Source organism: Phyllobates terribilis, unplaced genomic scaffold (genome assembly GCF_046119375.1).
Source record: "Phyllobates terribilis strain yellow unplaced genomic scaffold, ASM4611937v1 Scaffold_36__1_contigs__length_13169755, whole genome shotgun sequence".
Classification (NCBI taxonomy): domain Eukaryota; kingdom Metazoa; phylum Chordata; class Amphibia; order Anura; family Dendrobatidae; genus Phyllobates; species Phyllobates terribilis.
In genome coordinates this window covers 10,642,999-10,665,206 of record NW_027362796.1, presented here as the reverse complement: position 1 = coordinate 10,665,206, position 22,208 = coordinate 10,642,999, and the positions used below count along the sequence as shown (strand labels likewise).

At 43.6% G+C, this 22,208-nt stretch overlaps 1 protein-coding gene and 1 pseudogene across 1 annotated transcript in view; one reads left to right on the top strand and one right to left on the bottom strand.

Annotated features, from left to right (window-relative positions):
* LOC141182832 (uncharacterized) overlaps positions 1-22,208 on the top strand; it is a 618,372-nt gene that overhangs the window by 116,049 nt on the left and 480,115 nt on the right. The window lies entirely within an intron of this gene.
* Positions 1-22,208, bottom strand: part of LOC141182848 (uncharacterized) — a 248,286-nt pseudogene that overhangs the window by 30,288 nt on the left and 195,790 nt on the right.

The following is a 22,208-nucleotide window of genomic DNA, read 5'->3' as shown; positions in this document are numbered from 1 at the left end:
CTGGTTTATTATCAGCCATAAACTCATGCAGGTTTCACGGGAAAAACAAACATGACCCCTCTGGGTTAAACGAAAAAAAACAAAAAACAAAGTATAACTCAGTCCATAGATGAGCGGGTTCCGCCCGCTCTCAGTAGCATAAACTGCACTGCTAAAGTCCATGTGAAAAGCTCTGCAGCTTCCACAATACTGTCTGGAGACTTCCCTCTCCAGACCACACTCCAGAGAAAAAAAAAGGGACTGAGCTTTTACACATTGCTCAGCCACACCCTGAGGGGAGGTAGGGGAAATGGCGTCCCACCCTCTTTGCCATTCCCATAAAACCGCACACTCTTTAACAGAGTAAGCCTACCAGCATATAACACGCTGGCAGAAAAAATAAAGTAGGTCTTAGTTCACACAGGAGAGCATCCTGAGTGACACATACCTCCCCTCACATATAAAACCAGTGAACCTTCATTTACCTCACTATGGCTGTATACATGTTTGTATGTATTTCAGTCATAAACACCTTGCTCGGTCTAAGATGATGTGATGTGGCTTCCGGACACATAGTTGATGGGAGGTATGTATCACAGAGGTGGTAGTCCTCTGTGATGTAAACCTGGAGTATTGCTCTAGCGCACATAGTACTAAGAAGCTTGTTCTGTGCTTCTGGACCAGGGTTTAAGGGGCAGCTTGAGAGATGGGTAGGCCTGGCTGCCCACATACCCACCCGTGGGTGTGGTCCATAGGGTAAAATGGAGTCTGTTTGTTTTGACACGTGGTCTGTGTGTGTGGAGGTAAGAAGTCCTCCTGTGTGTTATCTCCAAACTGAGCCGGTGTACTGGATACTATCCAGCCTGTCTGATCTGGACTGTCTCTAAAGTGCCATTGTTGGAACTGTTTACTTTGTTTTGCCTGCATTGAAAGGCCATTTATTTTGCTATGCTTGTGATGTGGTTTATGAAGAACCAATAACCCAGCAAGGACATATAAATGGAAACGGTTCCCGTGTTGCTTCACCACGCACCCAAGTGAGTAGCATTCCCACAATTGGTGTTAGAAATACGGGCAGCGTTCCCAGGGAACACGTGTGACTGCTACAGAGGTCCTGCATGCCCTGGGCGAAGGCGGCCATAAGCCAGCAAATAGCGTCAGATAGCATGGAGAACCTAGTGAAACACCTGGTACAAGCCCAGCTGTAGCAGCAGTACCAACAACAGCTGGCGCAACAGGAGACAAATAAGCTGCTTTTTCAACAGAGGTTCGTGGCATGGCGGCAGATTCGACTCAAAGGTCAGCTGATGATTTTCCCATCCTGAAGGCGGTAAGGAGAGCCCTACAGAAAATGACCAAGGGTGATGACATACAGACCTTTTTGACCATTTTTGAAAGGGTCGCTGAGAGGGAGAAACTCTAGCCAGAGCAATGGAAGGAAGTGCTGGTGCCATACTTAACGGGGGAGCTCCAGAAGACCTACTATGACTTAGCCTTAAAAGACGCGCTTGAGAGTGACAATGTCAGGGTACAACGGGTCCACCGCTGGGCATATCACAGTGACAAACCCCCTCGCTACCAAATGTTTGATTTGCTGAACCACGTCCAAAAATGGTTGCAGGCAAAGTCCTCTACCCCTGCGCAGATGGTTGAGCAAGTGGTAATGTACTAGTTTGTGCACTCCTTTCCGAGGCCAATACAGACTTGGGTTGCCCAGGGTGATCCCCGGAATGCCAATGACCTGGTCAGACTGTTCAAAAGATATCAGGGGGTTGATGGTTCCTTGGGGAGGCAACCTACTCCACACTGGGGGTCCCAACAGGGATCGGAGACCCAAAAAGGGGTGGGGTGTCCAAGGTCGAAAGGGTCAGTGCAGGGTATGCCAAAGGTCCCAGCTGGCAATATTATATGCTGGAAATGTCACGGCCCAGGCCATATAGCCCCATGTAGTCCCCTGACCTCCAAGCAGATGGACTGTAGCCTGGGTCGCCACTGTTCATACTATGTGTATCCAGATTGCAGTGCGAACTTTCCACACAACAAGGGGCCACAAGCTTGTCCTTTAATGGGGAATGGTCAGCAAGTGCCTGGACTGCTAGGCTCAGGAAGTTTGGTGACCCTCGTGAGGGCCACATTTCCTCTCCAGCTTATCCCTGGGAAGAAGGTTGACGTCAATTGCTTTCACGAGGATGCTAAAGACTATCCAGTGGCCAGAGTGGACATTGAAATGCGCCCAGATACTGAGTCTCACGAGATTGGCATGGTCTAGGACTTTCTGCACCCCATTATTATAGGTCAGGACTTTTGTTTGTTTTAGGACTTTTGAGGGAGGGTGACAGTGCTCCATTAAGAGACGGGTGTGACACGCTGAGGGGAGGAATCATGACACCTAACATTTAATTAATTTTCCTTGATGGTAAACATGTAAACTTTTTGTCACTCGGCCTATAGGTGACCCCTCACCAGGTGGGACTATATCTTTTGATCTTCCAACAAATACGACTAGATCTGCAGTGGACTATTTACTATGAATTGTATCTGATCACTCCTCATTGTGGCCAGAGGCTAGAAATCTACTCTCTTAGCCTCGGGAATGGTCATCCCTTTTTGGTAAACTATTATATTCTTTGTCACTCTAAGCTCATAAACACTAAGATCATAAAAAGGCTATGATCAAACGTTGCATTTTTCAGCGTTTTTTGCTGCAGATTTTTATGCAAATTTTCAGCTGCGTTTCGCAGCACCAGCAAAGTCTATGAGAAACCAGAATACTCTGTGTTACGCATCATGGTTTATTTTTGTTGCGTATTTTGTGCCTTGGTTGAGTTTTTGAAAAATAGAGCATGTCACTTCTTTCAGCGTTTTTTCACCCATAGGAAGTAATGGGTGGTGAAAAAACGCACCAAAATTTGCATCAGCGTTTTTTCTGCGTTTTTGATGGCAAAATAGAATGGGGTCTTTTTTTCACAGAACTTTATGTACATGCATAAATAAAGACAGAAGGACAGTGAAAAAAATGCTGAAAAAAAGGCACAAAAACACATAAAAAAAGCAACAAAACCTGTGTTTTTGACGCAGCTGATTTCCTGCCAGAGATTAGGTTTTGCTGCAAATTTGTGATGCTGAAAAACCCAACATGTGTGAACATAGCCTAAAACTACTGAGTCCTGTGTTGGAAAATCACTTGCAGATGAGGATCTTATTGTAATAATGTGCAATTGTATGTTCAGGAGAATTAAACTAGGAGAGTCACTTGTATAAAAGGATCTGGGTGTAATAATGTGCAGTCATCGTATGTTCAGGGAAATTATACTAGAAGAGTCACTTGTAGAGAAGGATCTGGGTGTAATAATGTGCAGTCATCGTATGTTCAGGGGAGTTAAACTAGGTGTCAGGATTTCTGTTGCCCTTCCACAGTTTGACCACTAGTGGCCGCTATTGTTCACTTTAAAAATTGTGCTGCAGTTTCACTCCTTACCACTGGAGGCTGCTGTTATGTTTTTCAATTGCCCTTTACCAAGATGGTGGATTCTGAATCTATGGAATCCATCTTGTTTCCTGTTTTGGCCTACTTAAAGCCACATGGAACTCTCACTCATTGCTTGAGTATTGTGTCTAGCTGTTAGCCTAGTTTCAGTCTCCATCTACGGATTGTTTCCTACAACTCCTGTTGCTAACTCCAAGAACTTCTAGAACCGCTTGCTATTTCCTGCTTGTGCTCGTTCGGCCACTGGTTTCCAGCAGTACTATGCCAGTATCGTAAAAGGATACTCAAGCCTTCATCATGGATGCCGCCGAGGGAGGAAAATTGGAGGTTTGTGTATATAAGATGAACTGTTTGCTTACCAACATCTATGCAGATATGCAAACACTAAAAACAAAAGACACGACATTTGAAAATCAGACAACTCATAATGTTAACATTTTTGGACAAGCTACACAGGATCTACAGAATATTGTGCAAGATGTAAGCAATAAGATTGCACTGCAGTCTGAACAGATCCTTCAGTTACAAAATAAACTTATTGCTCTGGCCCCTCCACCCACTCTTCTGCTTCCACCTTCCAGGTTTGGTGGAGACCATGATAAATTTTGTGCATTCATCAATCAGTGCAGATTGTACTTTGGTGCACACCCTGCTCACTTCCAGACAGATCAAAAGTATTGTGTATAACTATGCTACTGACACATAAAGCATTGGCCTGGGCCAGCTCCCTCATTGAAGCTCATGATGATCGACGTAATAATCTGCAGGCTTTCCTAGCAGCCATGAGACAGGTGTTTGATGACCCTAATCATTGTGCAACAGCTTAATCTACACTGATGGTGCTACATCAGGGTAAACCATCTGCTGCGGAGTACACTACAGAATTCAGATGGTGGGTGATTGATACTGAATGAAATAATGCTGCATAATTATCTTTTTTTTAAGAACGGACTCTCCAGCGCACTCAAAGATGAACTAGCCCGGGCCGATGCTCCCACCAATTTTGATGACTTCATGCACAATCGTATTCGTATAGACAACCGATTATCAGAGAGAAGATTGGAAAAGTGGAATTCAAACTGCTCCCGCAACAATAATCGTTATCCACCTGCATTAACCACCAGTCCCACAGACTTTGAGATAAAGAGTCCTCACATATCTGAAGTTGAATCCATGCAGTTCGCCAGCCTGTTAAAACGTGAAAGTGCTGAGAGAAAAGAACGGAGACTTCGGAAAAATCTGTGTTTTTATTGTGGCAAGACTGACCACTTTCTGGTCAATTGTCCTTCTCGACTACGTAAAACAGTGGCAGTTGTAGCGGAAGAATCAGTCTTGTCTGAACGGGCGCCTCCAGTGAATGCTGTCATCCATTCAATTTTCTCTATTGCACTCAAAATTAATAAAAAAAAAATAAGGACTCTCATTGCTTCATTTCTATAAAGTTTCTACCCTAGTTGATTCAAGCGCAGAAATTTTATGGACATCTCTTTCGCAAAGGAACATGTGGTAAAAATTCAAAACAGACTTTCATCTATTATCATGGAAACTGTTGATGGATCTCCACTAAATTCGCAACCAGTGAATCAAGAGACTGAACCCTTAGAGATAGTTATGGAACCTAATCACCATGAGGTTTTATCTTTCCTACTAATCTCATCTCCATATTTTCCAATAATCCTGGGGTTGCCATGGCTTCAGACTCGAAATCCCACAATCAATTGGGGAACCAAAGAAGTGTTTTTTGTACCATCTGCTGTACACTCCCCACAGGCTTCACCAAATAAAGTTGTAAAGGATCCTGAACAATCTTCTAAATTACCATCCATTTTGTAAGGAATTTGTTGATGTAGGTGATAAGAAAAATGCAGACAAACTCCCTTCTCATCGGCCATATGATTGTCCAATTGATCTATTGCCTGGAGCAGCAATACCCTTTGGAAGCATTTACCCACTAGCAGAGCAGGAATTTAAAACACTCAAGGAGTACATTTATGAAAATGTAGCTAAAGGGTTTATTTGTCCATCTTCATCACCAGCAGGTGCACCTATATTTTTTGTCAAAAAGAAAGATGGTTCCTTAAGACCAAGTTCCTTATCTTCTGCATTCTATCCCCAATCTAATGGTCAGACTGAACGCACAAACCAAACCTTAGAGCAATATCTCAGATACTAGATTTGTCATCTCCAGGATGACTGGGTTGATTAGAGAATTTAATAAAACTACTGTAAAGAATCATTACCCCTGCCTTAGATCCCTGAGTTGCTGGACAGAGTTCGTCATGCAAAGTTGTTATCTAGAAGGAGAGGCTCAACAAATTGTTGTTCTAACTGACCATCGTAACCTTTAAGTTAGCAGATCTGCCAAATGTTTGCCCCCCCCCCCCCCTCCAGGCTCGATGGAGCCTCTTTCTTAACAGATTCAACTTTGTTATCTTTTACAGACCTGACCCCCGTAAGGTAAGGCAGATGCTTTATCTAGGATCTTCTCCAAAGACTTGCTGGAAGATATATTCGGGAAGCATATGAAACAGACTCAATTCTTCTACATCCACCAGATGATATATTTCTTACCTTTCAAAATAAAGTATGGAGTCATAATCTTTGCATCTATGTTCCAGAAACTGTGAGACTTAAAGTATTAAAACTAATCCATGACTCTAAGTTAGCAGGACACAAAGGAATTAAAAAACACAAGAATTTCTTTCTTGTTTTTTTTGGTGGTCCAATTGCCAAAAAGGTGTTAAACAATATGTATCTTCCTGTAGCACCTGTGCTATGTATAAAACTCCCGCATATCACCAATGGGATTACTGCAGCCTCTGAAAACGTCATTTTGTCCTTGGGGCTCTATATCTATGGACTTTATTGTGGAACTACCAGTTTCAAAAGGAAAGAGTTCAATCCTAGTAGTGGTGGACCGACTCACCAAAGCAGCACATTTTGTCCTGCTCTGGTTTACCATCTGCTAAAGAGACTGCTGATCTTATAATTCAATATGTGTTTAGTCTTCATGGGGTTCCAGACGAATTTTTATGCAGCATTGGACATTGATGTCAGTATATCTTCTGCATTCCATCCCCAATCTAATGGTCAGACTGAACGCACAAACCAAACCTTAGGGCAATATATCAGATACTACATTTGTCATCTCCAGGATGACTAGGTAGATTTGCTTCCTATGGCAGAATTTTCATACAACAATTCGCAAAATGCTTAGACCAAACAAACACCGTTCTTCGCAAATTCTCGGTACCATCCAAGTGTCCTTCCTAATTTTCCAAGAGAAACGCCTATCCCTACTGTCAATGACAGAATACAATCCCTGCAATAGAATCTGGAAATACTAAAAGACACTTTAAGAATTGACCAGGAGAAACATAAGGAAGCAGCAGATAAATCTCGCAGACCTTCTCCAAGCTTCCAAGTATAAAGTATGGATTTCCACCAAGAATTTGAAACTCCATATACCCTCACCAAAACTGGGTCAAAAATGTATTTGTCCATTTAAAATAATTGGACAAGTTAGCTCAGTAGCTTTCCGCCTTCAACTTCCCAGAACAATGAAGATACATCCAGTGTTCCATGTCTCCTTACTAAAGCCATTTGTTCCAAATCCTTTTCCAGGGCGTTGTCTGCCTCCTAATCCTATTGAAGTGGATCGGCAAGAACATTACACAGTTGAAAAGGTCCTGAATTCCAGAATATTCAGAAACAAGTTGCAGTACTTAATAGAGTGGCAAAGGTACGGCCCTGAAGATAACTCCTGGGGACCTGTTGAAAATCTCAGTGCTCCTCGACTGCTTATGTCTGGAGCATTTTCCGTTTCTGAGTTTTCGCTTTTTGCTCCCCTTCTTCCCAGAGCCATAGCCTCTTTACTTTTTGGTCAATATGGCCATGTGAGGGCTTATTTTTTGCAGGACGAGTTGTACTTTTAAAATCCATTACTAGTTTTACCATATCATGTACTGGAAAACGGGAAAAAAATTCCAAGAAAGATGAAATTGCAAAAAAAATGCAATTCCACAGTTGTTTTTTCTTTCCCATGTTTAATGATTGCTAAAACTGACCTGCGATTATTATTCTCCAGGTCATTCCGAGTTCATAGACACCAAACATGTATAGGTTCTTTTTTATTTAAGTGGTGAAAACAAATTCCAAAGTTTGCTAAAAATAAATAAATAAATAAATGACGCCATTTTCAAAGACCCGTAGCGTCTAAATTTTTCGTGATCTGGGGCCAAGTGAAGGCTTATTTTTTGCGCGCCGGGCTGACGTTTTTATTGACACCATTTTGGGGTAGATCGAATGTTTTGATCGCCCATTATTGCATTTTATTGCAATGTTGGAGCGACCAATAAAACGTAATTCTGGCGTTTGGAATTTTTTTCTCGTTACGCCGTTTACCGATTGGATTATTTTTTTATATTGATAGATCGGGCAATTCTGAACGCGGCGATACCAAAAATGTGTATGTGGGGTTTATTTTTTATTATTTTAATTTGAATGGGACAAAAGGGGGGTGATTTAAACTTTTATATTTTTTAATTGTTTTTTTATATTTCAAACATTTTTTTACACTTTTTGCATGCTTCTCTAGTCTCCATAGGAGACTACAGAAGCAGCAACTGTCCGATCGCTTCTGCTACATAGAGGTGATGAGCAGATCACCTCTATGTAGCAGAAATGCTCCTGTGCTATGAGCTCCGACCACTAGATGGCGCTCATAGCAATCTTTACATGACAACCACTGGGGTCTACGGGAAAGACCCAGGGTTGTCATGCCCTCCCATCAGTGACCCGCGATCACGTGACGGGGTCACCGATGGGCGGAGTAAGTGATGTGCTTCCGGCGCTGCGCTGTTAAATGCCGCTGTCAGAGATTGACAGCGGCATTTAACTAGTTAACAGCTGCGGGTGGATCGCGATTCCACCCGCGGCTGTTGCGGGCACATGTCAGCTGTAATAATCAGCTGACATTTGCTCGGTTCAGTGCGGGCTCAGCGATGGAGCCCCCGCTGAACCGACCTTTCCGATGTGGTGCGTACTATTACTGACCACGTCGAAAAGGGGTTACAGAGTTTCACAAAAAATACCCACATACATCAAGCCAAGCATCATTCGGAGGCCGCTGTTGAAAGGGGGACTAATGTCAGGATTTCTGTTGACCTTCTACAGTTTAACCACTAGTGGCCGCTATTGTTCTTTTTAATAATTGTACTGCAGTTTCACTCCTTACCACTGGAGGCTGCTTTTGTGTTTGACAATTCCCCTTTACCAAGATTGCGGATTCTGAATCTATGGAATCCATCTTGTTTCCTGTTTGGGCCTACTAAAAGCCACATGGATCTTTCACTCATTGCTTTAGTATTGTGTCTAGCTGTTAGCCTAGTTTCAGGCTCCAGCTCCTGAAAAGTCTTACCCAGACTATTGTAATTCTTCTACGGATTGTTTCCTACAACTCCTTGCTATCTCCAAGAACTTCTATTACCAGTTGCTGTTCCTGCTTGTGCTCCTTCGGCCACAACAGACAGTCCCAGTAATATTAGTAGTAATGGATGGGGTAATATAGAGGTAACACGTGCCATGTCATCTGCCAGTGACAATTAGAGAGGCTGTAACACAAATATCCTTAGTATAGTAATATCAAAATGCAGCTTTTTGCTATTTGCGTTAAAGGGTTGGATATGGTCCTGGGAAACCTTAGAGTGTCATGGCTTTTCCGGGGAAATGGAGAGTTTGGCGTATTTTCATGTGTTAACTAATCGATTAGGTAGAAAATAATTTTTTTGGCTGATTTGGACTGCCATATATGGAGATATACAGATCAAAGTCTGGGAGCATCTGATCACTGCCTGCACCCCACACAGTGAATTGATGTAGGTTATCTGATGGAGAGCAGACATGGAGACTGTATACACAGTAATGAACAGATAGCTGTCACTGTTGGATAACTATTTGGACCAGCAGATGTGTCCCTGTAGGCCTCCACTGGCACATAGGTATTAAACGCAGGGGCTGGGGGTTTTCATCTTGAGCAGCTTCTCTGTCCCAGCTGTTTGTTTTATGTATGACTTTTTGTTATTGCTTAATTTGTAACTTTTTAAAAAAGCACTGTGCTTCTTTTGGATGTTAAATCTAACATTTAATAAGCTTGTTTTTCGTTGCTTTAAACACACCAACAATCTCGGGGAGAGAAAATAGCTTGGTTGTGTTGCCTGGTAGCCAGAGTGCAAGTAGTAAACTGTTCAGGAGCTTGGGAAAGCTGGATGTGCATGTATACCAATGTCTTGCCCAGTAAAGGCATCTTTCTGGCGTTGTAAAATGGCTAGTGGTGGACGTGTATGGTGCCCAGGGCAATAGCTGTGGGCAAGCTGCTACTTCTCTAACCCTAGCACCTCACAAAGTGTCCAGTCCATATGTAGTGTGCTGTGAAGTTTCTTTTGCGATCACATGTAGGACAGAGGCCTTCGCTGTATCCACGTCCTTAGGTCCAGGATCAGCCGCATACACATCAGGGGACAACCGGTTCATTATAAACAAGTACAACTTTACTGGACAGTTCAGATACAACAGTCTATAACACGCAGTTTCGGGAACAGCACCCTCCAGTTTCATCAACATAATACATTTCAAGCTTTTGCTTACGTTCAGCTCAGACTATCCCTATGCTTGATCTTCCTGTTAGCCCCAGAGATTTCCCATCTGGCACCACAGCACTCCCGAGATCTGTTACATTATTTCCCTCTCACATTTCCCAGTCCGGCTTCCTATGTATGAAAGGGATTAAGGCACACTTCTCAGTGCCTAGTTCGGCTGTAGGCCCCATACGTTACAGGAATTTTTGCAGAAAATTTGGTACGGCCTCATGCTGCCAGAATGATATCGTGCCCCCAGCCCACTGCAGCTTGAACCTCAACTTGACACAAACCTCACACTTTCTCTGTCTAACTAAACCAGGAAGTAATTCCCGTTTTTGCTTGACCCACCCCCTCCAATGCTGGGCTGGTCCCAAACATTTAACTGTATCCTAACCTATACCTATATCTTGCACACTATTAGGCCCACCACCGCCTATCTGCTCTAATGGTCTTATTTATCACTAGCTAAGCCCTAAACTATGTTCCTCACTTTCCCTACCCCTGAGCTGAGTGTACCAAGTTACCTTATGCATCACGAATACAGTATCCACACAGCAGTATCGGTACCTATAACACTATGCATTTTACATTACACCATAAAAACACAATACAGCCGCATGTTAGTATTCACACTACAATTGTTGTCTTCAGGGGCAGTCTCTGTCACACCCTTAAAGCAGCGTTAAGGGTGGTGTGGATGTGTGGACCATCTGGGGGGGGCGCTTAGCGCACTGTTGACCCATTTCCATAGATGAGTGGACGAATGAGTGGAAGCAGAGTCCCCCTTTGCGGTTACATCCGAGGAACGCGCGTTGTGCTTGAGTGGAGTTTGTGACAAACTGGTGGCAGCGATAGTGGTTTTCATGACATGAACTAATGGAAAATTCGCTCATCTCTATTTCCTAATCATGATTAAGTTCTGAAAATAATTTCTCTTTCTCTTCTAAACCTTTGACTTTAATTTGAATGTAACCGTTAGATTTTTTTTTCTTTGTAAAATTTGGCAATAAAATTATTTTAATAAATAAGGTAATTGCTATATCCCTATGTCAGAAAAATATTAAGAAAATATTAAGAATTTCTCCCTCCCAGACCCCTCTTCATCCCCCCGTTCTCTATAGTATTTGGCATAGGAGAGGAGCTGGCACTCCACGCAGCTGTCCCCATGCAAATTAAGCCCACACAGGAGAAATAGCTTGTAGACAAATGCTAGCACAAAGGGTTCTACCAAACCCAATTAACACAGGCTAGCGATAAATCTACATCTAGCTGAGAAGGTTGTATTCCCAGAGCTTCAAAGGAAATTCAACAGAAATCTTTAGCCGGGCCGGCGCCGACATGGAATATGGAATATCTAAAGTTCTATACCTCCAATAATTACGGGACCTATATTTTAAGTGACAGGGTCAACCAAGGAACAATATGCTTATTTTTCAGTTGCTGTGAGCCCCTCCGTGGAGCAGTGACGCAAAAGTAACAAAATAGCAGACCGCAACTATGTCATGTGTGGTCTCTAAAGAAAGGCAAATTCATAATGGAAATTATGGCGTCGTTTGCAAGCTTCCGCGATCAACGAGCGATAATTTACCCCAGAAGTTAGCGATTTTAATAAAAATGTGAAGACTGGAGCCCAGCCCACATGATGTCAGCACAGGAGGTGTGTGGGCCGGCCTCCAACCTTCGGCATAAAAGACCCCACTGAGGATGGATCCGGATTCATTGCCAGGGGGTATAGAGACTATAAGCAATGGATCCCTTTCGATAACGGTCAAGGTAATAAGTGGGGTGCCCCCCCTCCAGCTACACTGAATCGTCTTTGCGATCTTATAGTAAGTCTTCCTTAATCCTTATTATTTTGTGTAACTGCATATGTATTGTATTGTCTCCATTTGTAAAATCTTGTATATTTTTCATAAACACTGCCCTTTTGAATTAATTATAAAATTTAATAGTCCTGTTTCTTTTGCTCTGTAATCGTTCCCTCCCCCGAAGCCATACGCTACCAGAACACAGGCGTCCGACCAGGCCTGTATTATATTTCAAACTCGATCAGTGGTGGCAGCGAATTTAAAAAAATAAGTGGGTTATCGTGAAGACGGCAGTAACCATACTCGGCGTATACACATATTCCATGGCTTGGAATCTGGAGGTGTGCACGCCATACGCTCACTGGGCGCTTGCCGATACCTACGTAGTGAGTAATCGGGGTTGTGTGCTCGCAAATCCCTGCTCAATGCTGACAATGTGATGGCAGCGGTGGAATATTGTTTGATCTCCCCAGTTTCGTCCCTGTCGTTCCCTGACAAATTGTTGGCAGCGGTGGGATATTGTGTGATCTCCCCAGTGTCGTCTCTGACACCTTACATGAATTTTTAGATGATGAAGAAGATATGATTCCTGAGAAGAATGTTTCCCACATTCTGAACATTAAAATGGTTCCTTCCCTGTATGAGTTCTCTATTGTGCAACAAGTTTTGACTTCCAACCATAACATTTCCTACATTCTGGACATGAATATGGCTTCTCTCCAGTGTGAGTTCTTTGATGTTTAAGAAGATCTGATTTGTAGATAAAACATTTCCCACATTCTGAACATGCATATGGCTTCTCTCCTGTGTGAATTCTTTGATGTTTACGAAGATCTGGTTTCTGGATAAAACATTTCCCACATTCTAAACACGAATATGGCCTCTCCCCTGTATGACTTCTGTAATGTATAAGCAAATTTGACGTATGGTAAAAACATTTCCCACATTCAGAACAAGAAAATGGCTTCTCCCCTGTGTGAATTCGCTGACGCATGAGGAAATGTGATTTCTGGTTGAAACATTTCCCACATTCTGGGCATGAATATGGCTTCTCCCCTGTGTGAATTCTTTGATGTTTAAGAAGGTCTTGTCTCTGGATAAAACATTTCCCACATTCTGAACATGAATATGGCTTCTCCCCTGTGTGACTTCTGAAATGTGTATGTAAATTTGACTTATGGTTAAAACATTTCCCACATTCTGAACATGAAAACGGCTTTTCTCCTGTGTGAATTCTCTGATGTGTAAGCAATTTAGATTTATGTTCAAAACATTTCCCACATTCTGAACAGGATCATGGTTTCTTCCCTGTGGGAATTATTTGATGCTCGACATCCCTTCTCTGGCTTTCATTTTGCTTAACAGTCTGTGATGAATCCAAATAGATGACGGATTGAAAAGGCTCAGATGACTGTTTTCTGCTCTGAAGGGCTGGAGGTATAGCTGGAATAATGGCACGCTTTTCATGGGTATCTGGTTTGACACCACAGTCATCTGCCAAGAATAAATCTGATTTTATTATTTTTCAATATCAATGCCTTATATTTTATAACATTTCTCTATACATAATTCTATACAAATCAAAGTATAATGAAACTATGACCTATGCCAATCTTGAGCCATCTGTTCACAAATCCCATGGTACTGAACCCCTAACATCCAAGCGACAAACATAATACATACAGGCAGAAACATTTGAGGCAATAAAGGGAGGATTAAAAATAAGCTTTATTACATTACAATCTACAGCAACAGATAAAAATACACGCCATAAAAACATGTAAGATCGGGTATTCCCATCTCCGAGAAACTATCCCAGTATGTAGTAGGTGTAATAATAATAATAATATTAGCAATTATCTCCAATTAGAAATGTAGTATAGTTCTTCTGATGTTGCTTACGCCATTTGCAGGCCATTGCAGTAGCTTAGGTATCCATTTTTACTACCACTCATACAGTGACAGTTAGGTATCCATGCTTATGACCACTAGCAACTAAGTTACTGCAATACCGTGCACATGGGGTAAGCGACATTGAGAATCAGAACTATACTACATTTCTAATATTTCTATTTCTATTATTACACCTACTATATTTTGGAATAGGATTTTGGAGGTGAGAATACCCCTTTAAGGCTGTATGCTTAGGACTTATCCAGGGCTCATCCAGATGCCCCATTCCATTGTCTTGTGATTACATTTAGGCTGTGTGCCCACGTAGCGTTTTTCAAGCGTATATGCTGCGGAATTTCCGCAGCGTAAACGCTTGAAAAACGCATGTATATCCGCACCTCATGGTCCCCAATGGCATTCCGCAATGTCAATGCCCATGCTGCGGATTTTTCCGCAGCGTATATGCTGCGGTCAAAAATCCGCAGCATGTTCATTAATTTTGCGGAAGCGCAGCGGAATCAATGTGCGGATGGTACCCAAGTCTGGATGAGAGGAGACTCTCATCCAGACCTGGGTACCAAAGAACCTGTAAAAAAAAGAATAAAATAAAGTTTATACTTATCTTCTGATGTTTTCCCTCCGTCGCGCTGTTGTCTGAAGGACCTGCCACGTCATTGAGTCATGTGACCCACCACATGACTCAATGACATCACCGCAGGTCTTGCACACAACAGCGTGAGCCGCTCAAGACTCCGGATGGGGCAGAGAATGCATCAGAAGGTGAGTATAAAGTTTTTTTTTTTATTTTTTACCATTCTGAACAAGTTGTCAAGCACTTTTCCAAGTGATGCTTGGAGAAGTGCTTGATAACCCGCATGCGGAAATGCATGCAAAGACGCCTCACAAACGCTTCTACCTGGCGGGAAAACCGCATTTAATATCCGCATGCGATTTTCCCGCCAGGGAGAAGCGTAAAAAATATGCTTCAGGTCCGCAATGTGGGCACATAGCCTTATCCCTCTTGACATTTTGTATTTTTATGTGATTTGAATTGTGATTAATAAAGTGTATTTTTAATCTCTATATTGTCTCACATTTATCTATATACAGTGTGACAAAGTCACTGGCAAAGTTCTGGAGGGGAGAAATGTTTCACTGAGGCTATTAGTGTCAGTGATTTGAAACCTAGAAGATTTTCTCCAGCACACTATGTGTTGAGAGGGGTTAATCTGCCATTTTAGAGGGCTCGGTTTTTTATGACTATAGAGCGGGTGGGAGGTCATTCACCATATCTCCACCCCAGGGTGTGGTCTGGGATATAAATAACCAGCCTTTGGAATCATTAGCTGTTCAGTGTGTCTGAAGAGGCTAACTCCAGGGAGGCACTAGTGTGTTGCTAAACTTAACTGGGTGTGTTTGCTAACCTTGAGCGTATTGACTGTGCTATATATTTTATTTTGTTTTCCCATTATGCCAGAAGGGCAGTATTTGTTTTGATAGCCTTTACATTGTTTTATGCTGTGCTTGAACAAGCTACTGAAAGTTTTAAAGAGGTGTACGGAGCGGAGCCGCGTGTATACGAGGTGTACGGAGCGTAGCCGTGTGTACGAGGCGTACGGAGCGTAGCCGCGCGTGTACGAGGCGTACGGAGCGTAGCCGCGCGTGTACGAGGCGTACGGAGCGTAGCCGCGCGTGTACGAGGCGTACGGAGCGTAGCCGCGCGTGTACGAGGCGTACGGAGCGTAGCCGCGCGTGTACGAGGCGTACGGAGCGTAGCCGCGCGTGTACGAGGCGTACGGAGCGTAGCCGCGCGTGTACGAGGCGTACGGAGCGTAGCCGCGCGTGTACGAGGCGTACGGAGCGTAGCCGCGCGTGTACGAGGCGTACGGAGCGTAGCCGCGCGTGTACGAGGCGTACGGAGCGTAGCCGCGCGTGTACGAGGCGTACGGAGCGTAGCCGCGCGTGTACGAGGCGTACGGAGCGTAGCCGCGCGTGTACGAGGCGTACGGAGCGTAGCCGCGCGTGTACGAGGCGTACGGAGCGTAGCCGCGCGTGTACGAGGCGTACGGAGCGTAGCCGCGCGTGTACGAGGCGTACGGAGCGTAGCCGCGCGTGTACGAGGCGTACGGAGCGTAGCCGCGCGTGTACGAGGTGTACGGAGCAGAGCCGTGTGTGTGCGAGGTGTACAGATTAATACTTATTAATCCATAAAGCAGCAAATATCCTAGAAATCAAGACTCTCTTCACCTTGACCATGAAGCTTCTGATCAATATATCCCGAGTTATCTATCTGCACCCTCTGAATAGAGCGAGTTCTGTGTCACTAAGATGAATGATGATGGGAGTGTATGTGCATGAAGGAAGCTGTCAGTTTTTATGTACCTCCATTTACTTCACTATGGCTGTATACATGTTTGTATGTATTTCAGCCATTAACTCCTTGTTCGGTCTAAGATGATGTGATGTGGCTTCCGGACACATAGTTGATGGGAGGTATGTATCACAGAGGTGGTTGTCCTCTGTGATGTAAACCTGGAGTATTGCTCTAGTGCACATAGTACTAAGAGGCTTGTTTTGTGCTTCTGGACCAGGGTTTTAGGGGCAGCTTGAGAGATGGGTAGGCCTGGCTGCCCACATACCCACCCCTGGGTGTGGTCCATAGGGTAAAATGGAGTCTGTTTGTTTTGACACGTGGTCTGTGTGTGTGGAGGTAAGAAGGCCCCCGTGTGTCATCTCCAAACTGGACTTTCTCTAAAGTGCCATTGTTGGAACTGTTTACTTTGTTTTGCCTGCATTGAAAGGCCATTTCTTTTCCTTTGCTTGTGATGTGGTTTATGAAGAACCAATAACCCAGCAAGGACATATGGATGGAAACGGTTCCCGTGTTGCTTCACCACGCACCAAAGTGAGTAGCATTCCCACAATCGGTGTTAGAAGTGCGGGCAGCGTTCCCAGGGAACACGTGTGACTGCTACAGAGGTCCTGCATGCCCTAGGCAAAGGCGGCCATAAGCCAGCAAATAGCGTCAGATAGCATGGAGAACCTAGTGAAACATCTGGTACAAGCCCAGCTGCAGCAGCAGTACCAACAACAGCTGGCGTAACAGGAGACAAATAAGCTGCTTATGCAACAGAGTTTCGTGGCATGGCAGCTGATTCGACTCAAAGGTCAGCTGATGATTTTCCCATCCTGAAGGCGGTAAGGAGAGTCCTGCAGAAAATGACCAAGGGTGACCACATACAGGCCTTTTTGACCATTTTTGAAAGGGTCGCTGAGAGGGAGAAACTCTAGCCAGAGCAATGGGCAAAAGTGCTGGTGCCATACTTAACGGGGGAGCTCCAGAAGGCCTACTATGACTTAGCCTTAAAAGACGTGCTTGAGAGTGACAATGTCAGGGTACAACGGGTCCACCGCTGGGCATATCACAGTGACAAACCCCCTCGCTACCAAATGTTTGATTTGCTGAACCACGTCCAAAAATGGTTGCAGGCAAAGTCCTCTACCCCTGCGCAGATGGTAGAGCAAGTGGTAATGTACTAGTTTGTGCACTCCTTTCCGAGGCCAATACAGACTTGGGTTGCCCAGGGTGATCCCCGAAATGCCAATGACCTGGTCAGACTGTTCAAAAGATATCAGGGGGTCGATGGTTCCTTGAGGAGGCAACCTACTCCACACTGGAGGTCCCAAGAGGGGGCTGAGACCCAAAAAGAGGTTGGGTGTCCAAGGTCCAAAGGGTCAGTGCAGGTATGCCAAAGGTCCCAGCTGGCAATATTATATGCTGGAAATGTCACAGCCCAGGCCATATAGCCCCCTGTAGTCCCCTGACCTCCAAGCAGATGGACTGTAGCCTGGGTCACCACTGTTCATACTATGTGTATCCAGATTGCAGTGCGAACTTTCCACACAACAAGGGGCCACAAGCTTGTCCTGTAATGGGGAATGGTCAGCAAGTGCCTGGACTGCTAGGCTCAGGAAGTTTGGTGACCCTTGTGAGGGCCACATTTCCTCTCCAGCTTATCCCTGGGAAGAAGGTTGACGTCAATTGCTTTCACGAGGATGCTAAAGACTATCCAGTGGCCAGAGTGGACATTGAAATGTGCCCAGATACTGAGTCTCATGAGATTGGCATGGTCTAGGACTTACTGCACCCCATTATTATAGGTCAGGACTTTTGTTTGTTTTAGGACTTTTGGGGGAGGGTGACAGTGCTCGATTAAGAGACGGGTCGCCCCTAAAGAACTGTCACCACACTCAGAGTCTGACAGGTTTCCCTTCTATGTCCTTGTGGGGGATGACGAGGTAGTGACCCTTGGGGCTAACATATCAGATTTAGGGGTGACCAGCAAAAATGTTGGGTCTGCCCAGGATTGGGAGCTAACTCTAAAGGAGGAATTCAATAATGTAACCGTCTTAAACGGTATAGCGCAAGAGCCAGGGGCTGACACCAGGTTTCCCTATTTTATGTTGAGTGGGGACTTATTGTACAGGGTTACTAAGGTCAGAGAGGAAATAGTGGAGCAATTGTTGGCACCATGACCATGTAGACGGAGGAAGATGAACATGGTCCATTCACATGTCTTGACCATTTGGACGTGGATAAAACTTTAGAACGGGTTGTGCGGAGGTTCTATTGGCCCAGATGTAACCTAGTAACATAGTTTTTAAGGTTGAAGGAAGACTAAGTCCATCTAGTTAACCCATAGCCTAACATGTTGATCCAGAGGAAGGCAAAAAAAAACCATGTGGCAAACACTAAGCTCCACATTGGGGAAAAAAAATTCCTTCCTGACTCCACATACGGCAATCAGACTAGTTTCCTGGATCAACGCCCTATCAAGGAATCTAGTATACATAACCGGTAATATTATACTTTTCAAGAAAGGAATCCAGGCCCTTCTTAAATTTTAGTAGTGAATCACTCATTACAACATCATGCGGCAGAGAGTTCCATAGTCTCACTGCTCTTACAGTAAAAAATCCCCGTCTGTGATTATGATTAAACCTTCTTTCCTCCAGATGTAGATGATGCCCCCTTGTCCCTGTCTCAGGCCTCAGAGTAAAAAGATCAGTAGAAAGGTCTTTGTACTGTCCCCTCATATACTTGTACATAGTAATAAGATCACCCCTAAGCCTTCGTTTTTCCAAACTAAATAACCCCAAGTGTAATAACCTGTCTTGGTATTGCAGACCCCCCAGTCTTCTAACAACCTTGGTTGCTCTTCTCTGCACCAATTCTAGTTCAGCTATGTCTTTCTTATACACCGGTGACCAGAACTGTACACAGTATTCTAAGTGTGGTCGCACTAGTGACTTGTATAGAGGTAAAATTATGTTGTCCTCATGAGCATCTATGCCTCTTTTAATGCATCCCATTATTTTATTTGCCTTTGCAGCAGCTGCCTGACACTGGCCACTAAACATGAGCTTGTCGTCCACCAATACACCCAGGTCTTTTTCAGTGACAGTTTTGCCCAGTGTTTTACAATTAAGCATATAATTATACATTTTATTTCCTCTGCCCAAGTGCATTACCTTACATTTATCCCCATTAAAGCTCATTTGCCATTTATCAGCCCAAGCTTCTAGTTTACATAGATCCTCCTGTAATATAAAATTGTCCTCCTCTGTATTGATTACCCTGCAGAGTTTAGTGTCATCTGCAAATATTGAAATATTACTCTGTATGCCCCCTACAAGGTCATTAATAAATATGTTAAAAAGAAGCGGGCCCAATACTGACCCCTGTGGTACCCCACTGTTAACTGAGACCCAGTCTGAGTGTTTTCCATTAATAACAACCCTTTGTTTCCTATCACTGAGCCAATTCTTAACCCACATACATATATTTTCCCCTATCCCCATTGTTCTCATTTTATGTATCAACCTTTTGTGTGGAACCGTATCAAAAGCTTTTGAAAAGTCCATATACACAACATCCACTACATTTCCTCGGTCCAGTCCGGAACTTGCCTCCTCATAAAAGCTGATCAGATTAGTTTGACAGAAACGGTCCCTCGTAAACCCATTTTGATATTGGGTCATGAGGTTATTCTTCTTCAGATACTCTAGTATAGCATCTCTTAGGAAACCCTCCAGGATTTTACCCACAGTAGACGTTAAGCTTACCGGCCTTTTAATTTCCAAGTTCAGTTTTTGTCCCCTTTTTGAATATTGGCACCACATTTGCTATACGCCAGTCCTGGGGTACAGACCCTGTTATTATGGAATCTTTAAAGATTAAAAATAATGGTCTATCTATGACGTTACTTAATTTCTGCAGTACTCGCGGGTGTATCCCATCTGGGCCCGGGGATTTGTCAACTTTAGTGATTTTTAGACGCCGCCATACTTCCTGCTGGGTTAAGCAAGTGACATTTAATGGAGAATTTTGGTTATCACTGATCATGTTTTCTGTCATGTGATTTTCTTGTGTAAATATTGTTGAGAAAAATCATTTAGCATATTGGCTTTTTCCTCATCCTCATCCACCATTTCACCCAGACTATTTTTAAGGGGGCCAACACTATCATTTTTTACTATTTATGTAGTTAAAGAATATTTTGGGATTATTTTTACTTTCTCTGGCAATGATTCTCTCTATCTTAATCTTTGCTGCCTTGATTTGGTTTTTACAGAATTTATTTAATTTTCTGTATTTATTCTGTATTTATTTAATGCCTCATCATTACCTACTTGCTTTAGTTCTATAAATGCTTTCTTTTTGTCACTTATTGCGCCCCTTACAGCTCTATTCAGCCATAGTGGTTTCCTCCTATTTCTAGCATGTTTATTCCCATAGGGTATATATTGTGCACAGGTCCTATTCAGGATGCTAATAAATGTCTCCCATTTGCTTTGTGTAGTTTTATGTCTCAGGATATCGTCCCAGTTTATTGCACTAAGATTATCTCTCAACCGTTGGAAATTTGCCTTCCTGAAGTGTAATGTCCTTGTAACCCTTCTACTACACATCTTATTAAAAGATACATGAAAGCTTATTATTTTGTGATCACTAATACCCAAGTGACCCCCAACTCGTTTATTTGATATGCGGTCTGGCCTGTTGGTTAATATTAGGTCTAGCAGTGTCCCCCTTCTTGTTGGGTCCTGAACCAGTTGTGAAAGGTAATTGTCTCTCATAGTTGTCAAAAACCTATTACCTTTGCTGGAACTACAGGTTTCTGTCCCCAATGTATTTCAGGGTAGTTAAAGTCCCCGATAATAATGACTTCTCCTTGAGTCGCTGCTTCATCTATTTGCTTTATGAGGATATTCTCCGCTGCTTCCATTATTTTTCCAGACTTACAACAAACCCCTATCAGTAATTTATTATTTTTTCCCCCTCCCCTTATCTCCACCCATGGGGACTCTACGTTTTCATTAGATTCACATATATTCTCACGCAAGATGGGTTTTAAGGGTGATTTTACATATAAATATACACCCGCCCCTCGCTTGTTTGTATGGTCATTTCTGAACAGACTATAGCCCTGTAAATTAACAGCCAAGTCATGGCTGTCGTCCAGCCATGTCTCAGATATCCCCACCATGTCATAATTATTTTCCAACAAAATTCTAATTCCTCCATTTTGTTGGTGAGGCTTCTGGCGTTAGTGTACATGCATTTTATGTATCTCTCTGTACCTCTATTCCTTCTTACTATTTTGACTGTTCTAACTCCACCCCCAATTTCTTTATTTGTGCTCTAGGTCACTATCTGCACTATCTGCCCCACCTATAAAATGAATACCCTCCCCCCAATCCCTAGTTTAAACACTTTTCGAACCTTCTAGCCATTTTCTCCCCCAGCACAGCTGCACCCTCCCCATTGAGGTGCAGCCCATCCCTAGCGTAGAACCTGTAGCCAAATGAGAAGTCGGCCCAGTTCTCCAGGAACCCAAACCCCTCCTTCCTACACCAATTCCTGAGGCACTTATTTATCTCCCTAATCTTCCATTGCCTCTCTGGCATGGCACGTGGTACAGGCAGTATTTCAGAGAATACCACCTTGGAGGTCCTTGCTTTAAGCTTGCAGCTTAATTCCCTGAAATCATCTTTAAGGACCTTCCACCTACCTCTAACTTTGTCATTTTTGCCAATGTGCACCATGACTGCTGGGTCCTCACCAGCCCCTCCCATTAATCTGTCAACCCAATCGGCGATGTGCCGGACTCCAGAGCCAGGTAGGCAGCACACTGTTCGAAAATCCCTGTTTTTGTTACAGATTGCCCTTTCTGTTCCCCTAATAATTGAGTCCCCCACTACCAGAACCTGCCTGGCCTGCCCCGCTCTCTTATTTCCCCCCTTACTGGGAGGACATGCCTTGCTGCAGCAGTGCTACCCCTGTACTGACACCCCCCTCATTTGCCAACTTTGCAAACTTTATGGGGTGTGCCAGATCAG